We start from the raw sequence: 16,053 nt of genomic DNA, 5'->3' as shown, positions 1-16,053 counted from the left end.
TCCCAGTTTCAATGCATTTTATACTCTCAAAAGTTTGAGCATAAATAAATAATTAATAAATAAATAAATAAAACACACTTATAGACAGATATAGGGCAAATGTAGTTAAATGTTGACAATTGGTAAATACAGACAAAGTATATATAGATGTCCACATTGATATGCTTTCAATTGTTCTGGACAGTTAAAAAAATTTTTAGGGGCTCCTGGGTGGTTCAGTTGGTTGAGCGTCTGACTTCAGCTCAGGTCATCATCTCGTGGTCCATGAGTTCAAGCCCTGTGTCAGGCTCTGTGTTGACAGCTCAGAGCCTGGAGCCTGCTTCAGATTCTGTGTCTTCCTCTCTGTGACCCTCTCCTGCTCGGGTCAGTCTCTCTCTCTCTCTCTCTCTCTCTCTCTCTCTCTCAAAAGTAAATAAACATAAATTTTTTTTTTATTTTTTAAAATAAGAATTTGGGGAAAACTTTACTGAAACATTAAATTAAAATTAATTTAATTTCATTTAAAAATGTAAAATTCATATTAAAAGAACATACTAAAAATTTTCCCAGAATGGCCAAGGCAAGACATACACTAGCGGTTTTATCAAACTTTTAACAAAAATAAAATAAAGCATCTTTTGGATATTCAGACAAAGAAACTAAGTCCCTGATAGGAGAAAGGAAATCAAATCATTTTATTTTTGACAGTAATGTAATATGCCAGAAAACGAAAGAGTAACAGGTTTACACACTTAAGAAAATAAAATGAGTCAGATTTTTTATATCTGGTCAAACTGTCTTCAAGAATAGAACACCAGGCCCCTGGCAGGTTCAGTCAGTAGAGCATGCAACTCTTGATCTCAGGGTTGTGAGTTCAAGACCCACGTAGAGCTTACTTAAAAAAAAAAAAAAAGAATACAGGACACAGAAATTTTAACTTTTTATTTTGCAATAATTTTTACAGTTACAGAACAGTTGCAAAAAATGATAGTACAAATAGTTACCGTATATCCTTCACCCAGGTTACTCTAATCTAATGTGACTGCATCCTTAGAAGAAGAGACACCAGAGAGGCACCCAGACAGAGAAAAAGGCCATGTGAAGGCACAGCAAGATGCAGCCATCTGCAAGCCTATGAGCGAGGTCTCAGGAGAAACCAATCCTGCCAGTACCCTAATCTTGAACTTCCAGCCTCCAGATCTCTAAGGAAATTAGGTCTTCCTGTTTGAGTCATCCTGTCCAGTATTTTGTTACGGCAGTCCTAGCAGACGAATACAAGGAGTGATCTGGTCTGACTTCCATATTTTCTGCAGCTAGTCCTTTCTTCCCAGTCTCTCTCCTTCAACTTAGGATATTTTACTATACATCTGCCAGAATCTTCACCTCTGATATCCAAGGCTCTTGGGTTCCTTGGAATGTTCCCCACAGGAACTGAGTCTTTGTTGTCTTCTTTCAATCTGGTATTTCAATCTCGTATACAATTCCTACGTATTTCTGGCATGAAGAGGCATCTTCTCCAATTTCCAATTCTGTTGTATTTTTGCCCTATTTTATATTCAAATAGCCATTTCACTGAGAATCTGCAAATATGGTATTATATACACATACTTCTTCAGCTCTCCAGGAAGTCTGATGAACAGTCTTCTTAAATGAATATTGGTTAGAGTAACAGATTTGTTAAAGATTTCTTGATGTAGCAAGGTTATGCATTTAATAGTCTTTCTAGTTTATGAAAATCTTCTAACCTACCTGGTAATGAAGCAGCAGACAAACAACATCTGGGCATATATTTATCTTGTTAAGTTAAACATGCACCTGGCCCCTTAATTATCAACTATAATTGACAACTTCATCATTGCAGAGCACTTTTCTGTCCATGCCACAGTGGTGCAAGTAATTAGGTAATAATTAATGATTCTTTAAGTGCATTATTTCCTAAGAGTTCAATTCGCACTGTATGTATATTTAAAGAGCAACAATTCTGTTTGTTTTGTCCATATAGACAATGCTAGAATAAACGAAAATTGCCATGCTTATCATGGGTAACTCAAAGTACCATCCATAATCATTTCTAACCTTTTTCTATTCCAGAGATGGCTTATTTTATTTTCATTCAGCCTTACCAAATAACCATAAAGTTTTAGGGCTAATTATGGAAACCAAATGAATACACATTCACAAAGATACTCATCACCATGTTACACATAATACGGAAACATGTAAATATACAAACGACCAACGCTAGGGAAAGGATAAGTAAATTATGGTACATGCACTAAACAAAATATTATGCCAAATTTTAAAATAATACTTTTGAACACTATAAAAATATGAAAAAAGTTATATAAAAGTAACATAAAGTTATCTTATTATAGCTACATGGAATATGTATATTAATAGAAAAATAATAGAAGGTAATAGGTAGTACAGTAATGCCCACAAGTGAAGACTATTTCTTTTTTTTTTTTTTTAATTTTTTCTTCAACGTTTTTATTTATTTTTGGGACAGAGAGAGACAGAGCATGAACGGGGGAAGGGCAGAAAGAGAGGGAGACACAGAATCGGAAACAGGCTCCAGGCTCTGAGCCATCAGCCCAGAGCCCGACGCGGGGCTCGAACTCACGGACCGCGAGATCGTGACCTGGCTGAAGTCGGACGCTTAACCGACTGCGCCACCCAGGCGCCCCAAGTGAAGACTATTTCATTAGAATACATCAAAGTGAATGTTTTCTTCTAAAAAATATTTTATTTCTATTATTCAATAGGTCACACATGCCCACAGTACAACATTCAAAAGATACAGAAGGTTATGCATTAAAAAGTTAATGTCCATCTGAGACCTGTCTCCCAGTGACCTTGTTGCATTCGCTAGAAGTAATTTTTCTAGAAAGTAGTAATTTTTAATAGTTCTTATACAGTATTCCCAAGACAACTTATTCATTATAAAAAATACATACACATTTTTTTTGACACAAATAGTAACAGTAACAGCACACACATTTTCCCACACCTTGATTTTCTCGCTCAATTCCTCTTGGAATAGTTCCATGTCATTACATAGAAAGCTACCTAATTATTTTTAATGGTTATATCTTAATATATGGAATTTATCATAATTTACTTAACCATCTTGTATTCATTTACATTTAGGTTCATGCCAATCTTTTGCTCTTTGAAATAATGTTCCAGACAATAACCATAGTGATACATTTAAAATGAAAATGAGATTAGACTTCCAATTTGAAGATAGCATTATAAAGTTAGAATTTTTTCTTTCATTTCCCTGGAAGTCTTTGTAATGTAAAGAGAAGAATGAGAAACATAAACACAAAAATCATAAATAATTTCTCTGTAGCAGTGAGGAAAACTAAAAATCCCATATATATTTATCCAATTCATAGAAAGGAAATAAAAGTGAACTTATGTACCAAGCCCTGCATCATAAGAAAATTTTCACCTAGCTTCACACAGAGCCCTTACTATTCCTCTCTCTCTTATAAAAAGTTCCTCTGGGACAACTGTACATTCAGTTAAGATAAGTAATCAGAGATTTATGCTTCTGGTAATGACAGAGTAGCTGGATTCAGACCAACTGTCCCACTAAAATCCACTAGAGATGCTTGTGAATATGTTTCCTAAATATGTATTTGAAGATGTTGAGGAACTACAAAGGCAGTGAAGACTTGGAAAAACAAGATTCTGGGGAGAAAGAATTACAAAGAGGTGATATAGGCATTTATTTCAAACTGCTTTTCTGATCAAGGAATTTGATGGTTCACAAATGGTGGCTAAGAGACAGGCTGAGCAAAGATTTCCTGCATTCTTACAAGTCTTAGGGGAAATAATTGGAGGAGGAACCCTAGTAAACACTCCAGGATTTCTTTTAAGAGCCCTCAACAACATATACTGCAGAAATAGGGATGAATCAGAAATAAAACATCCCTGGGGAGCCTGGGTGGCTCAGTCGGTTGAGCGTCCGACTTCGGCTCAGGTCATGATCTCACGGTTTGTGAGTTCAAGCCCCGCATCAGGCTCTGTGCTGACAGCTCGGAGCCTAGAACTTGCTTCGGATTCTGTGTCTCCTCCTCTTTCTGCCTCTCCCCTGCTTGTGCTCTCTCTCTGTCTCTCAATAATAAATAAACGTTAAGAAAAAAAAATTTTTTTAAAGGAAATAAAACATTCCTTACAAAGACTGGAGCCCAACTTCAAATTAACTCAACATCTGATTGGATTAAAATGATTGTATTCCACCCTAACTTTCTACCAGAGGCAAAACAAACCCTAGGCACAGATACCACCAACCAGAGCATCTCCAAAGTGTTTTCATGCTCAATGAAGGGATTAAAATAAAAAATGATTGTTACATCAGGAAATAAAACCAGATGGTTTAGGGGTGCCTGGGTGTGCAGTCGGTTAAGTAGCCAACTTCAGCTCTGGTCACAATCTCATGGTTTGTGGGTTCAAGCTCCGCACTGGGGTCTGTGATGACAGCTCAGAGCCTGGAGCCTGCTTCGGATTCTGTGCCTCCCTCTCTCTCTCTGACCCTCCTACCCTCACATTCTGTGTGTATGTGTCTGTCTCTCTCAAAAATAAATAAACATTAAAAAAACACAACAGATGGTTTAAATCTTGGGGGGTGGGGGGCGATAACACACCCAGAGCCACAGGTGATTCAATATTGACTTCATCAGATATGGTCTTTTTTTTTTTTTTTTTAATTTGAGAGAGAAAGTGTGTGCATAGGGGAGAGGGGCAGAGGGAGAGACAGAGAATCTTAAGCAGGCTCCACACTCATCATGGAGCCCCTCATCACCCTAAGATATGGTCTTTAAAATAAGTGATTACTGTTGTTCAAGAAATTAGATGACAAGATGGTGGATTTCATTAGAGAATATAAGCTGTACAATAGAAAAATCAAATTTAAGGGGTACCTGGGTGGCCCAGGTGGTTAAGCTTCTGATTCTTGATTTTGGCTCAGGTCATGATCTCACAGTTGTGAGATGGAGCCCCGCATCAAGCCCTGCCCTGGGTGTGGAGCTTTCTTAAGATTTTCTCTTTCCCCTTCCCTCTGCCCCGCCCCCCCGAAAAAGAAAAGAAAAATAGAATTTAAAATGAAAAACTAAAATTAAAGACTTAACTGATGTATCTAACAGCAATATACACACACACACACACACATATATAGATGGAGATACAGATGGGGAAAGGAGAGAAAATTAGTTAACTGGCAATAAACAAGAAGGAAATATCAAAAGTTAAGCTTGAAAAAGAAGGAAGAAATGGAGTAAGAGACATGAAAGACATGGGGAAAAAAAGTCTAATATGTAGGATCGTAGTCTAGGAGAAAACGTAGAAAACAAATGGGACTGAAGCAATATTTGAAGTAATGCCAGACAGAAAGTCTCTAAAACTGATGAAAGACATCAAGCCACAGTTTTGAGAAATATGAAACCCCAAGCAGGAAAATATAGAGATAAAACACAGTCAATTTTCACAGTAAAACTGCTGAAAAAATATGAATAGACAATAAAATGTGTTGAAAGTAACAGAGGAAAAAGAAGACATTTCCTTCAAAGAAGCAAAATAAGAATTACAGCTTACTTCTCCATTTAAATAATGGAATACAGAAGACAATGGAACGTCTTCAAGCACTGAAAGAAAATAACTGTTAAACTTGAATTCTTTCCCAGAAAAAATACTTAAAAACAAAAATGAAAAACAGAAAATTCAGTAAACCTACAATAAATGGAATGCCAAAGACCTATGGAAAACCATCCCAGATTTATCATGGTAATGTAGGAAAAAGATAAAGAGCAAAAGAAAGGTCCATATGAGAGTGAATCTAAATAAGTACTGATTATATAAAAATAATAACCTGATCGAGATTAATAGGTATGTAAAATCAAAATATATAATTCTATGGTTTTTGCATTAACAGAAGAATGGTAAAAGTACTAAGGTATGTTGCATTTTAGTAAGTCAGAATTTGCAGACAACATAATTATGTGCAGAAAAATTTTTTAAACTACAGATAATTTATAATGCTTAATAAAGACATTTAACAAGGTTGTTTTACGCAAAAATTAACTCTATTTCTTTAAACAAGCAACAAAAACTGGAAAATAAAATTTTTAAATATTCTCAAAAACTATCCAAAAGTTAAATACCAGAAATAACATTTTAAAAAATGTTATCTCTTCACAGAAAACTATAAAACATTACTGAAAAATATTTCTTAAAAAACAAATGGGTGAGGGGTGCCTGGACGGCTAGGTCTGTTAAGTGTCCGACTCTTGCTTTCGGCTCAGGTCATGATCTCACAGTTCGTGAGTTCAAGGCCCACATGGGGCTCTGCACTGATGGTGCAGAGTCTGTTTGGGATTCTCTCTCCCTCTCTCTCTCTGCCCCTCCCCTACTCATGCCTGCATGCGTGCACACTCTCTCTCTCTCTCTTTCTGTCTTTCTCTCTCTCTCTCAAAATAAATAAACTTAAAAAATGGATTAATATCACCATGTTCATTGACTAGAAGATGATATTGTTGAAAATGCCAGTTACCCCACACATGGATTTATAGATACAAAGGAATTTCATTCAATCAGCCTTGACAACTGATTCTAGAATTTATAAAGAAAAGCAAAAGGGGGAAAGAAGACAATCCTGAAAAAATAAAAAGAATTACCGAAAGACTTACATCACTAGATATCAAGATATATAATAAAATCACTATAAAATAAAATCACAGTAATATGATAACAGCACAAAGAGAGACAAACAGATCAATGGAATGAAATAGAAAGTCTGGACACATATATATGGACTCTTGATATATGACGGTTAGTGACTGTAGTAGGCTAAAAAATGCTCCCCCAAAGATACCAAGTCTTAGTCCCTAGAACCTGTGAACATTACTTTACATGGTAAAGTTCTTACAGATGTGATTATTAACAATGAAATGAGGAGATTATCCTGAATCATCCAGATGGGCCCCAAAAGCCATCACAAGTGTCCTTAGAAGAGACAGGCAAAGGGAAATTACACACACATAGAAGGTCACACGAAGATGGAGGCAATGACTGCAGTGATGTCCCCACAAACAGGAATGCTGGCAGCCGCCAGAAGCTAGAAAAAGCAAGGAACAGATTCTCCCCTAGAGCCTGTGGAGCGAGTGTGTCCCTGCCAGCACCTTGATTTCAGCCCAGTGACACTGATTTTGAACTTCTGGCCTCCAGAGCTGTGAGAGAATAAATTTCTCTCTTGGTGCCTTAACTCACCAACTTTGTGGGAATTTGTTACAGTAGCCATAGGAAACTAATACAGGGGTGCCATGGAACACGGGGATAAGGGTGGTCTTGTCAATAAATGGTGCCAGGTCAATTGAATAGCCGTATGGAGAAAAACGAATATAGGCCTTGACTTCACATTATACACAAGTATAATCTTGAGATAAATCAAAAGTCATGAAACTTACACATAAATGATTTTTAAAGGAACATCAAAAAGATAACATAGGGAAACATATTCATGAACTTGAGGTGGACTAAGATTTTTTAACTAGAACGTCAACAGCACTAACCATAAGAGAAAAGTCTGGTAAGGTGGGCTACATTAACATTAAGGACTCCTATTCATGAACAGACTATATCACAAGAATGAAATTGGCAGTCATGTAATGGAAGAAGATATTACAAAATATAATAACTCTCAAGAGATTTGTATCCAGAAAATATTTTTAAGACACTTCCAAATCAATACAGAAAAGACCGTCAACTCAATAGAAAAACAGACAAGAGCTTTGAGCAGGCACTTGACAAAAGAGAACATCCAAATGTCCAAGTAAGCATATAAGATGCTCAATGTCATTATTTAACAGAGGAATAAATATTGAAACCATAATGAAATATAGTTATATACCTACAAGAATAACTTCAACATTAAAATATTGATAGTAGCAAGCATTGGTGAGGAAATAACGCACTATTCAGTTTCTTACACCGTTGGGGGAAACGTAAGTTGTACACACAGCATCTTTGGAAAAGCATTTGGCAGTATGTCCTAAAACTTAACATATATATACCTTTTGACCAGCTGCACACTGTACTCCAGCCAAAGTGACACATAAAATTAATCATCACACTTCCTAATTGTGAAACATTCTAACATTTGCAGAATAAACATGCAATAGTTGTGGAATATTATTTGCATTAATCTGCTACTGAATTCTGTTTACTATTTTGCACATCAATATTCAAAATAAAGATTGGTATGTAATATTCTACTTCACTTTCATCTTTGACAGGGTTGATATTAAAGCTTTTCACACCATAAAATAAATGTAGGAGATTTTTTGTCTTATTCTCTGCTCAAGACATTTAAACAACATTGGACTTGCAAGCCCATCAAAGGTACCATAAGATATTTCCATGAAACCATCTGGGTCTGGAGCCTTTTGTGGGAACTGACAGTAGCTTTTTGGCAAATTTCTCTATTTCTTCTATTATACTTGCCTATATATTTTCTAACTCTTCTAGGATTGATTGTGTTACTTCACATTTTCCTAGAATATCAACCAATTTCATGTAACTGCTCAAATGCATCTCCATAATATTGAGCAAAGATGGCATTTTTCTGATTCTTTGAATTTCCTTCGGTTTTGTAATTAGTTCTACCTTACCTTTTTGAATATGTGAGTTTGTGTTTTCCCTTTTTAAAAATTAGATTGTGCAATAGTTTACCTACTTCTCTAATTTTTCAAATAAGGAACGCATGGATTTAGAATTTCCAAAAAATTTGTTGTCCAATTTATTGATTTCTGCTTTTAATTCTTTTTTTCTGCTTTTCTTGGGTGTATTTTACTGCTTCCTAGTTTTTGAAACAATGCTTAATTCATTTGTTTTCATCATTTATTTTTTATGACCATAAGTGTTTGGGGTGTGTGGATTTTTTTCAAATTCTTTCAAAATATTATTGCATTGTACTATTTAAGAATAAATACACATATGGCAAAGTTTTCCAAGAAAGGACATGAAATCCATGTTCTGTTTTCAAGGCTAATGGAAATATACAAAAGGTGGATGATTACTGATTTCCCACTACTCTTTGGAAATATGGCAAAATAGTATCGTGACAGTCTAGCTTATGGTGAAGAACTTGAGCTGTGTCTTACAGCTCAGGGCTAAAATCTTGACCTTACTACTTACCTGCAATATGACATTTGGGAGATGACTTATCCTCTCACAGCTTCTGTGTCCTTATCTGAAAAAAAAAAAGCAAGATTTAAAAACAAAATTAGGGGTACCTGGGTGGCTCAGTCTGTTAAGCATCCAACTCTTGATTTTGGCTCGGGTCATGATCCCAGGAGCCCTGGCTCAGCTCAGCACTGAGCCTGGAGCCTGCTTAAAATCCTCTCTCCCTCTCCCTTCGCCCCTCTCTCCAGCTCACACTCGCTGTCTCTCTAAAATAAACTTTAAAAAGGAAAAATAAAAACAAAATTTTAAAGATCCTATTGTATAAGGGTGTTGGGGGGATAAAAGTAAAAATCTTTATGAACAGCTTAGAAGAGTGCTTTAATACAGAATTTCAATTAATCTGTTCATTTGTTTAGTGAAAAAAAATGAATATGACTGCTTCCAATGTATTTCAGAAGGATCATGGCACAGCAATATTTATTCTACAGAGGTCTGGACAAGGATGCCTGGTTGACACCCGGGACTGAAACTATGCCTTTTCATTCACTATTTCCAAGGCCCCAGTGGCTCTCGATGACCCTTAGAACAAAGTGTCCAATGGCTCCAGGGGCTGCAAATACTCTCTGTTGGCCTGAGGACAGAGTCTAAACTCCTGAGTGCAACTCCGCACACTCCAGTCTCCAGCCACATCCCGCCCCCACGCCTTCCCACCATAACAAAACTCACCTAGTTCCTCAAAAAGCCATGTTCCCTCACCCCATGCTGCTTCCTCTGTCACAAGGTTTCTCAGCCCCAGCACTGTTTTTTTTTTAATATTTATTTATTATTTTGAGAGACAGACAGGGACAGAGCATGAGTGGGAGAGGGGGCAGAGAGAGAGAGAGAAATATACACACACAGAATCCGAAGCTGGCTCCGGGCTCCAAGCTATCCGCACACAGCCTGACACGGGGCTGGAACTCACGAACCGTGAGATCATGACTGAGCCACCCAGGCGCCCCTCAACTCCCGCACTATTGACATTTTGGGGCTGAATAATTCTTTGTGGTGGGGCTGTCCTGTATGTTGTTGGATGTTTATCGGTATCCCTGGCCTCTGCCCACCGGATGCCAGTAGCACCTACTCTTGCTTGTAACAACCAAAAAAATGTCTACAGACATTGCAAAATCTAGGGGTGCCTGGTTAGGAACCACTGCTTTATGGAGAAGGCCTTTACCCCCGTTTACCTGGCCACCTCCAACTCATCCTTAAGATTTCAGCTTAAATGCTTCTGTTGTATCCCCAGCGTTAGGGCCGCTGCTATATTGAAACACATAGGTAATGAAGCAAACAGCAGCAGCATTCAGTGCACCGGGACAAGAATAGCACTGAACAGGCAGAGATGAAGGGAGGCCACATTAAGTGGTAGCAGGGTGGGTGGGAGGGTGAGAGTTATATAGGAAATTGGATGGCTTGTCGGTGAAATGATTGGGTTATAAGGTTGTAAGGAACGAGGAGGGAGCTACAAAAAAGAATGGATTGGGGTGCGGCAGGATGGAAAGAAGGAAGCAATGGGTTCAGACTCTGAAACGGTAGGCTGAGGTGCCTGTGGGACAGCCCTGTGGGGACGCTGGTGAGAGAACAGGAAACAGTTGTACTTTCTTCATATATATATATATATATATATATATATTGTTTGTTTGTTTGTTTTAAGAAAATTAATGTCTGTTTATTTTTGAGAGAGAGAAACACAGCATTAGCAGGGGGGGGGCAGAGAGGGAGACAGAATCCGAAGTAGGTTCCAGCCTCCGAGCTGTCGGTCAGCACAGAGCTGGACTACGGGCTGGAACCCACCAACCATGAAATCGACCTGAGCCGAGCCGAAGTCAGAGGCCCAACCCATCCAGCCACCCAGGCGCCCCTGTTGTACCTTCTTTCTTGCCCGGAGTTAAATCTGTGCCTTTAGAGAGACCAGCCAAAGTTCTGGCGGTACCTGCAAACTCCCTCTCCCTCCCGGCTCACCGCCTTTCCATACCAAACACGCACGCACGCACGCACGCACGCACGCGCATACGCACTTGATTCCTCTGCTTCAAAATCACGCATGCAAACGTGCTGCTGGAAGAAGGCAAAATTTTAAATGGGGTAAGGATAGGGCGAGAAGACGGGGAGAGAAGTGAGAGACTGAGATAGAGGGTGGCAGAGCGGAGAAGCCAACTTCAGACCCTGCCTTCTCAGCAAGGACCCGTGGAGGTCTCGAAGGAAAGCGTTGTAATCTGAACAGCGGGCGCCATCTAGTGGCTGGTTCTTATAAGGAGTGGAACTGTGGTCGGCGGTGAGGACCAAAGCCCGAAAAGGCAGCCGGTGGGGTGGGGGAAGAGTAAGGGAGTTAGGAAAGTAGGGAAGGCGAGAGGTAATGATTGAAAAGTCACATATAAGCTGTTCTTCTGGGACCCAGGATTCACACATCCAGCTTGGAACAGAGCACCTGAACTGCATTCAGGCTGCCCGTTGACTGTCCTCCATCTTCAGCAGCCCCTCTCCTGGGAGGCTGGCTTCTCAGAGCCACATCATCGCCCTACGGTTGTCTCCAGATCCCTGGTCCCTTTTCTTTGCTTGACCAGAAGATCCCTCACGTCTGGTTGATGCCGTCCCTTGCTGACGTTTTTCTCCTAATTATTAGCAGTCTTTAGTACTAGTGCCTGGATATAGTATTTCTTATTTGGAAATCCAACACGCTTTTAATTAGAGAAGCAACAGGAAGAGATATTAAGCTGTATTAATGCATCTGAAAACCCAGCACAGTTAAAAGAAAGACAATCTCACAGATACCAGCACTGTTGAAAATTACAGGAACAGCTTCCAATAAATAACTAAATGGAAAATCCCAGAGAGGGTCAATTGTTGTTAGTTAATATTTGTAGCAAAGCACAGCACTTAATAATGAGGCTGTTTCTTATCCTTATGGGAGGCAAATAATCAGAATTGGGATTTCCACTTTAGATGGTAATTCTGGCTCACTTGTAAGGGCCCCAGATTTTGCAATAATGAGCCTCATGAAAGTTTGTCTTAGAAATAATCCCTCCACCATCACCTCTCAGAAGAAGGGCTTCTAAAAATGCCTCTCTTTCCAAAAAATTTCACAAAAATGACCTTAGATCAGGTCATAAGATAGACCCTGAAATAGATTGTTTGTAATAAAATGGCCACAATTACTCCCTTCTCTGTATTTAGTCCTTGAACCTGGGATGAATTTGATTTGTTTTGTCTAATAAAATGCAGTGGAAAACACTTACCAATTCTGATCCCTTACACACTTCAGCCCAACCTCTTGGAACCCTGACAGCTGCCAAGTGAACAACCCCAAACCGGCCTCGTGGAACATGCAAGAACATACGGGGCAGAGACACGCCATTGTAGCAAGGCGCTAAGACATGGGGGAGAGCCCAACCAAGACCAGCAAAGCCATCCACAGATGCATGAGAGGACCCAGCAGAAACTGCAAGCACTACCCAGCTGATCCCAGCCCAGATTGCTGGTCTTCAGAATCATCACGAGCTAAACAAAATGGAGGTTTGGAGGTGGTTTGTGACACAAGCATTATGGCTAAATTGCATATAGAAAATGTGTATTTCCTGACTGCATAGGAGATCAGGATACAAAAAAAGGGGGGAGGAGCACATTTGAGGGATAAGCCAGATGGAAATAAGGATGTTGGCCCTTCTCATGTTGCCAGTCAGAGGACTCATGATTTCCTTCTGGGCTATCTAACCCCAGCTGAAACTAACTCTGTTCCTCATTGGTACATTCTAGTTAAGCAGACATGAAATTTTAATAAGCTGCTGTTCCTGTCGTTACCACGTTTGCCGAAATCCTCATTTCACATGGAATTTATTGTAGCAGCTGATTTTTCTTATACTAAAATTTATTTCTATTCCAATTTATATTGTTGTCTACAATCGGACCAAGTGTTTTTTAATGTCTTTTTCTATATGTTGCTCCCCTCCTCAAAATGTTTTGAAATCTATTTCCTGTTGCATAAACAGGTCTCTTTTAATTTTTTTTAATTGATACATGAGACTTCATAAAAATTTCAGAAGTCTTTTCTCCCAAAGATGCTGTTAAGAAAATGAGGACAAGCCACAGACTAGGAGAAAATATTTGTAAAACACATCTCTGATGAAAACCTCATATGAAGATTTTTTTTCGAGAAACGCTCACAACTCAGTAACAAGGAAACAGATATCCCAGTTGTTTTGAAAAGTGGGTTATATGAGCAGATATTTAACCAAGGGGATGATGTGAGTAGCAAATAAACAGATGAAAAAATATTCAGCAGTATAATTCACTAGGAAAATGCAGATTAAAACTGCAAGGGATGTCATTACACACCTAGTAGAAAGGCTTTTTAAAAAACTACCAATATCAGGTGCTGGTGATGTTTTGGAGAAACTGGAACTCTCATATGTTGCTGGTGGAGATGCCAAATGGCACAGCCCCTTTGAAAAACAGACAATTTCTTGCAGACAGTAGGGAGAAATTATGGCCTAACCTGCAGCCCATTTACACCTTAAAGTTGTGCACAGCCTTTTAAAATAGCTAATCACAAAAGCTTAAGTGAAACATAAAAAAATACTGAAGGCAGATGAAGTATAAAAGAGAATCCATGATAGTATTCATTTACATAAAACAAGCACAATTTAAGTTGGCTAAAGAGAAGAAAAACTCAACTTGTACTATTTACATTTATTATTATTATTATTATTATTATTATTAGGTAAGGCTAAATTTACAGATCCTCCCACGCATGTCTGATCAAATTATTCAAAGCTACTTACAGCAGCATTTCTCTTCTCTAGTAGTGTTTCATTTTTTTAACTTTTTAACAGTTTTATTGAGATACAATGCACATACCAAGCAATTCACCTATTTAAAGTGTACAATTCAATAATTTTTATTGTACAATTCGCCTATTTAAAGTGTACAATTCAATAATTCCAATATTTGCAACCATCTCCACAATTTTAAAACATTTTCATCATTTCAAAACACACACACACACACACACACACACACACACAAAACCTTTTCACTATCATCCCTCTGTATTCACAGTCCTGCCCTAGCCCTAAGCACAAACCTACCTCCTGTCTCCATAGATTTCTCTGTTCTAGACATTTCATATGAAAAGCCATGTAATCTATGGCCTTTTGTGACTGGCTTCTTTCACTTGGCATAATATTTTCAAGGCCCATCCCTGTTGTAGCCTGTGTCAGTACTTCATGCCGTTGTAAAGCCAAATAATATTCTGTTGTATGGCTGTACCACATTTGTTTATCTATTGATCAGTTGATAGACATTTGGGTGGTTTCTACCTTTTGGGTATTATGAATAATGCTGCAGAAACATTCTTGTATAAGGGTTTCTTTACTCTTTATTTGTTCTCACTATAGAAATGTATAGCTATAAATTCTCCTCTAAGCTCTGCTTTACCTACATAATATAAGTTTTTGGTCTGTTATATCTTTGTTTTCACTCATTTCAAAGTAGTTCCTCACTTCTTTTGATTTCTTCTTCAACCTGTAGGTTATTCAGGAGTATGTTGTTGAATTTCCACAAGTTTGTGAATTTCCCAATTATTTTCCTGCTGTTGATTTCTTATTTCATTCCGTTGTGACTGGAGAGCATGCTCCATATTATTTCTATCCTTTTAAATTTATTGAGGTTTACTTTATGGCTTAGCACATGGTCTGTCCTGGAGAATGTTCCATGTGTACCTGGGAAGAATGTGTATTTTCTTGTGGGGAAGAGGGTTCCACACATGTTAGGTCTTTGGTTTACAGTGTTATTCAAGGCTATGAATATTTTCAAGACTGTGGCTATTGAACTATTTCCCCCTGCATTTCTGTCAGTTTTACTTCATGTACTTTAGTGCTCTATTATTCGATGCATATACATACGTAATCATTACATCTTCCTGACTGATGGACCCCTTTATCATTATACAATATTTATGTCTATGTGTCTGATATCAGCACAGCCCCTCCAGCTTTCCTGTGGTTGCTGTTCACCTGATATACCTTTGCTCATCCTTTTATTCCCCACCTACTTGTCGCTTAGAATCTAAAGTGCGTCTCCTGTAGGCAGAATGCAGCTGGATCATGTTTTTTAATGCAATCTGATAATCTCTACCTTTTGATGGAATTGTTTAATCTAACTTTTCATTGTAAGATAAATACAGATAAAGAAGTTATACACAAATGTATAGTTTTAATAAGTTACTAGGTAAAACCCTCATAGCCAGCACCCAGAACTTTCATTAGCTCCTTCAGAAGCTCCTCCGTGTGGCATTCCAATCACAGTCCTGCCCCTGCTCCCCAAATTAATGACTATCTTGACTTTTATAGTAATCATTTCCTTGACTTCTTTAAAGTTTTCTTATACCAGTGTATATCCATAAACACTATAGTTTAGCCCCTCCTGTTTCTTTCTCTCTAGTAAGTTTCTTCTTGAAAGCTATATGGTTTGGTTCAAGCTGGCCTATGCAAAATGAGAATGGAAACAGGATTCAGCCTTGTTAAGAAGGTCTAGGAAGTCAATGGGGCACCTGGGTGGCTCAATCAGTTTAGTGTGGGACTCTTGATTTCAGCTCAGGTCATGCCCCATGTTGGGCTCCTCACTGAGAGCTCAGAGCCTGCTTGGGATTCTGTCTCTCCTCTCGCCCTCCCCCGATCACACACGCACTCTCCTCTCTCTCTCTCTCTCTCTCTCTCTCGCTCGCTCTCAAATGAACTAAAAAAAAGGTATAGGAAGTAAAAAGTCAGAGAATCAAACGTCTTGCAGAACTGCAAAAGCTAAAAGTCTGCCACACGTATACTAAAGCCTGTCTGAACAGAGGCAGAAAGTGGG

General features: G+C 38.4%; 1 long non-coding RNA gene across 2 annotated transcripts in view; it reads right to left on the bottom strand.

Moving 5' to 3' along the window:
• LOC125161317 (uncharacterized) overlaps window positions 1–11,181 on the bottom strand; it is a 63,660-nt gene extending 52,479 nt beyond the window's left edge. For both annotated transcript variants that reach the window (XR_007150535.1, XR_007150536.1), the window contains exons 1-2: window positions 11,075–11,181; window positions 9,178–9,232 (exon numbers count right to left, since the gene is read on the bottom strand). This is a non-coding gene — a long non-coding RNA (uncharacterized LOC125161317). The remainder of the gene's footprint in view (window positions 1–9,177; window positions 9,233–11,074) is intronic.
• Window positions 11,182–16,053: the final 4,872 nt, after the last annotated feature.

The sequence above is a fragment of the Prionailurus viverrinus genome, chromosome A2, assembly GCF_022837055.1.
Source record: "Prionailurus viverrinus isolate Anna chromosome A2, UM_Priviv_1.0, whole genome shotgun sequence".
NCBI classification, from domain to species: Eukaryota; Metazoa; Chordata; class Mammalia; order Carnivora; family Felidae; genus Prionailurus; species Prionailurus viverrinus.
This window is presented reverse-complemented; position numbering and strand designations above follow the sequence as displayed.